We start from the raw sequence: 6,000 nt of genomic DNA on the forward strand, positions 1-6,000 counted from the left end.
GACATTTTTACATCTTTAGAACACTTTTCTTTTATACACCATTCTGTAGCACCTTCAAAATACCATTTTCCAGAGTAAAGTGTTGGCGATTCATTAAAGATGAAGCAGAACATGGCAACACACCCGCATTGCTAACAGGTGGAGCAGAGGATCTGGGGACATTGACAGGCTGGCGGTGCAAATTAGCACAAAACCTTCACAATTAAAGTTTGAAATTCACAACTTTCTGTGTTTTATTTCACTTGAAGATGAAACTGTGTACTTGAAATGTTGCCAAGACCAATAAAGACAAACCACTTTTCTATGGAACATGGATGAGCAGAGAAAGGTGTATTTCCAAATGGAAATAGGCCAATTATTTTGGAGAGCAGTTGTAAAAACCAAAGAAATGCATGAACCATTTCTGCATGTTCTGTCTGCAAACATGCCAAAGTCACTCAGCAGAAAATGTGAATGAGGCAACCAGGACAGAGCAAAACCGGAGACAGAAATGCCTAATATTTTATTGAAAAGCTGTGTACAGGTACTTTTATGGTGGCTTCAGATGGAGATACTTGTTGTTAGCATGTGGGATTTCACCAGCTCAGCAGCATGGAGTCTCCAGTGCAACGTTTTTATGAAAACTGGTAAATTTATGAAAAGCGGGAAGGGGATGTGTAGATCTAGGTGCTCATTACAGAGTTGCTTACCTGTTCTGGGAAGAACATGGACATTGAATGAAGTGCAAAGTCTGAGATTTCATTGCAAGGAAGGGGAGTTTATCAGATCTGAAATGTCAGGCTAGCAAAGAAAGTAACTTTCTGTGGAAGGCTTTTGCTAATAAATTTTGTATTACAGTTATTTGCAATCTAATTTGCCAGGCCAGAGGATATATTGAATGATCTAGCTCTCAATATACCACAGGATCAAGATGAAGTACAAATCATCATAGAGGATCCAAATATTCTGTTTCCATTGAATAGCTTCTTAGGGAGTATCTTTGGTTGAGAACTTCCAGATAAACTAGTTTGAAAACAAAACTGTACATTCTAAAATGTGGATTTCTCAGTGTCCTTTTAGTCTGGTAGGAGCTTCGTAGCTTTTCTGTCTGCCTGATGTCCATTGAGCTGCTTGAGCTCCTTCAAAGCCTAGGTCTTTGCAGCTCAGTTTATAAAATACTATAGTTTCCTCCATTGACTGGCTGAAATAAAATAGTCTATGATGCATGAACAAGTTTAAATGAAATAGTAATATCCTTAGCAGTGAAAACTGGATTGGTAATACAATAATTGAACAGATTTATTGCCATCTCCTTGAGCTAGCCTGCTGAAACAGCCTGCTATTTTATTTAATCTCATGTCAGAGGAATTACTGGCTGGTAATCCATTGTTAAACATCACGTAGAATGATGGATGAAAACGTCAGCTTTTCCAGCTTTTTCCAATTCGTACCTCATTAGCACATATTATTTATGATTCTCATAACAGGACCCGTAGGGATCTTCATGGGAAATGGAGACATCTGCTGTTGTTGAAATGAGATGAGATATACTGTAGCTTATGAGATAATAACTGTATATAATAATACTTCCCCACAGTATTGATTATCCTTACCATTTTACAAATGAATTGAGTGCCTTGGCTTCCCTGGCAGTTCTTCCTTCTGTATATTTCGCTGCTAATAATTCAGTGAAAAATATTAAAAAGCTCAAAAGAGACTACTTAAAAATTACTTTTAAGGCATTATGGGAGAGGGGGGAAGAGTCTTTGAAGGTGAGGTAGCAAGAAACACATTATAGCTCTGTTGCTATTTGCTGAGGACTTTGGGCACTTCCCCCCCCCCCAAAGACAAATCGACATATTTGTCCAGCTACAGCAGAGTTACATTTTAAGAATACATTCAATTGCATGCTGCCTCAAAGTCAAATGAAAACAAACCTTGACTCGTGGCCTTAGCACAGCTGATGGTGCAGCAGTAATCACGGTCACAGTGTCAACTGCTGCTTCGGTTATACTGCAGTGGAAAATCATTTTATGTTTTAGCTCACAGACGTCAATAAAGGAAAATGAGTAATAAATGGCTGCCTAGAGTAGAATGGACTAGATCATATTTCAGATGAAAATGAAGACGAAATGTGGCTTTCATTTGCCTGTGGAATTTCCATTAACTGCATCCCTGATGGGAGGTAGGTGGATCAATAGTCAGCTGGCCATAGAAAACGGCAGCCAATGCAAAAGGAAAACTGCCATATTGTGGTCTTCATCAGGTAATCTTCATTACACCAGACCAATGATGCATGTGTAAGCTGGTCAGCTAGGGGCACTCCTAATTCCTGCTTCTATCTGAGTCCTTAGCACGGTATACTCACAATTTTTTTTTTGTTTGTTTACAGCCATGAAAAACCTTCAGTGTTCATCTTCCTTATTTTTGTTATAGATAATCCATAACTAGGAACTTTCTCTCAAGACTACTTTATTCACTCAGAAATTTTAAGAAAGTGCTGTATAAAAACTTTCTTCTTGCTTAATAAGAATGTGCCGGTACCTTTTGTGGTTCTTCTTGACACTTGACTGAACGATTTATTGCGTATTATTCAGTAAGTCCTTGGAGAGTATTTGTGTCCTCTTACGAGCATTTCTGGGTTTCTTTGAATGAAGAGGACTACTAGCTGTGAAGGAAAAACATTTTCTATGAGCTTCAGTCTTTCACTGACTGTTTTTCTTGTATTGGTAAGCCTAGCCAGCAGCTGCATCAATATCATCAATACAAGTGGGCTGGGCTCTGATCCTTTCTTCCTACTGCAAGGAGAGATACTACATCCATTTTACAGTATGTGCCCTGCCTAGCTTTTAATCCGCCCCCCCCCCCCCCCAAAAAAAAATGTAGAGGTTCTTGCTCTCTCTTTTTTCTCTCCCTCTCTCACACACATCAATCCCATCTTCTCTTAAAATATCCATATATGTTGGCATCTTCCTATAATAACGTCTCTTGCCATAAATACAATGTATTATTTGACAATATTTTTGTCCATGATCACTATGATTTCAGTACATTTTGAGACATAACATTTTTTACGTGTGGGATAGTACATTCATTTTTATCTGCCTGTGAATGATTACTGGAAAATTGTACTTCGGTAGATACAGTCTTTTTTGGAAAAATGTGAAAAATATTTTTAGTTTTTCTTCATTGTTATGATGGAATGCAGATTACACAGCTGTTTTTTTTTTTTTTTTTTTTAATATATAATTTACAAAACTACTTTAACTACCTATAAGTGTTGCAGTTATGCAGTTTTCATCAAAGCTGTTCTCCCTGTATACCACAGAATTACTTGCAATAAATTCTGCTTTCTTATTCATATTCTCATCCTTATTCTGTTACATTTTTTTTTATTTTTTTTTTGGTAGGCTTAGTTTAATCCACAATAGGGATTATTATTTTGTGTGTGTGTTTAATAACTGCTTCAATCAGGTAAATGCATTTCCTATGATAAAATCCAATGGTTTATAATGACTTTTTATAGTTACATATACATTGTGGAATATTTTCCAGTGGAAAGTCGTCAGCAATCTTTAATTATCTTTGCCAAATTCATGTACTACTTCTACTACTTCCTCAAGTAACCATTTTAGAGAGATCAGGATACTTGTCATTGAAGATGGAAGAAACTTCAGTGCTCAAATTCCATATCTCAACCCAGTGCTGCAAGCTGAGGTAGCTCAATTTTTGCTTCGGTATATCACAACATCCATCTTTAAAGGACTGTTGTAAATAGAATCTCCAAGGAAAGTCAACCAGTTCTGACTTTCAGTAAACCAGATGGGTAGTCTTTGTGTAATGTCACCACTTCAAGACAGCACAGTACAAGAGCATAGACCCCCTCCCATTGACAGTTTTTAGGAAACCTTTGAAATAATGTTATGGACATTACATATGTTATGAAATAATGTCACAAAGTCACGAGTGACATATCTGAAGAGGAATTCATCGATACCTCTGAAGCACTCCCTATGTAGCCACTGCCACCTGTACAGAACTAATGAATATAGCTTCTGTCATTAAAATATTCTGAATATCAGGTGTGCAATAAGAGAAAACCTGGTAATGCATAACTTGGCAGAGACATTGCCATTGGCACAAGCCTAGAGAAGAACTCAACCCAGGACGTCTTCCTTATGACCCAGTATCTGCTGTAACAGGAGACCAGGTAAGTGGTGGGTTACTTTCCCTCAGAAGTAATGCAGAGCAAATACTTTCTAGGTCATAATATTTGCTGCAAGAAAGTCTCAGGAAATGCTGTATGCATCCAGTCCTGGCATGCAATGTAAGTTTTACGTGTTGCTTTTCTTCTCTTGTCTTTCAAAACCTGTTTGATGGTTCCCAGTTGCTAAGACACTGGTAATACGGTCTGGCCACGTTTATAAGATGTTTATAAAAATGCTTGTAATTGTAGCAGTCTAAAAACCTTGGCTGTTACTATAAGTACCACTCTTGGACTAAATCTGGTAACATTTTTTCAAAATAAATATTTTAAGCAGGCCTTGTGGTTGAGTGCATCATTCTGATTAATTTATGCAACAATGTGACAGCCTTTTTAATTGATAGTGATTAGTGCACTTTCTAAATCTGTAAAACATCAGAAGGTTTAAACTTCCTTTAAATACCATTCTATTTTTACACCACAACTCCCATTTAACAGAAGAAGAAATACAACAGCCTGCAGCTGCTGATTCTGCAAACACCAAATAAAGGGTTTCTGTTCCACCTAAAGTGCAGTAGGAGTGTTTCACCACATCATTTTTTATCTGGTCAGTTCCAAACAGGAAGAGAAAACTAAGAATATTTATCAGAGCATTATCTAGAGATCAACAATCTCTCTCTTGTTTTAAAATCTTGACAAACTTATCCTGAGATCAATGATTTAAGCAAGCATTGGCAGTCTGAATGGAGGAGTCAGGATATCACTGACTTCATGAGTTTCCTGGCCTGTTCCTCTGAGTATTTTATTCTAAAATTATATATGTTTCCATCCTCTACTTCAAATTAAAAAATAAAGATTAACAACAACAACAGAATCTTATTCATTTTGTTCATGCAGATTGTTCTGCAAATTTGGATGTTTTGATGATACCAACCTGGGTGAATCTGAAGATCAGAAAATACTACATTCATACCAACAGCACATACAAAATTGTGTGAATGCAACTACAGAGCATGAAACCAAGACATTTGTTAACATTTTTAATACAGAATGAATTCCATAAGTTTCATGTTGTCAGAAAACCATTTAATCTATTTTTTTGAAAAGATTTTATTCTATACCAGTGGCAGAAGCTGCACAATATTCTACAATATTTCGTGATTCCCCTATACATTTTTTAGCTTGATAATCAGAGAAGGTTTTATATACCTAGATAACAATGCCTACAGCCAAACTGACAGGTACTTACGTATTCAGGTTTTAAACCCCATATTAAATTCAAATAGATCTTTTGTTCCTGCAGAACTTTACTGTTCCTACAGAAATAAGAGCACTGAGTAAGCAGTACGATCACTGCACCACAATGTCACAGCAGACTGGGAGCAATGAGCAGGTGCAGTGCTCACTGCTTATTGCCTACCTGAGCCCAGCTTTAAAGCCTTGAAGAGTTAATCTTTTGCAGCAACAGCTGCTCCTATCAGGAGCAGCTGACTCCTCAAGGAAGTTGCAAAACTTAAGATACATGTGCCAAAGTTTTTAAAGGGTAACTCAAATTTCTGAGGTTTCTTATAAAGCAGCAGAACTGAGAAGGCAGCCTTAAAATTGGCAGAAGGACATCCTGGGGGCACTTTCACATGGTAAGTAGAAGCCTGTAAGGCCCTGTGCAGGGCAGCCCCTGTGACAAAAGCAGGATGAATAAGCTACATATAATCAGAACTGCGTCACAGGAGGTTGCCTGCAGACAGACAGAGAGGAGCATCCAAAAGAAGAAATCAGATAAAATTAAAGTGCCATAGACACCTCCAGCTGGAATTTGA

This window comes from Oxyura jamaicensis, chromosome 2 (genome assembly GCF_011077185.1).
Source record: "Oxyura jamaicensis isolate SHBP4307 breed ruddy duck chromosome 2, BPBGC_Ojam_1.0, whole genome shotgun sequence".
Taxonomy (NCBI): Eukaryota; Metazoa; Chordata; class Aves; order Anseriformes; family Anatidae; genus Oxyura; species Oxyura jamaicensis.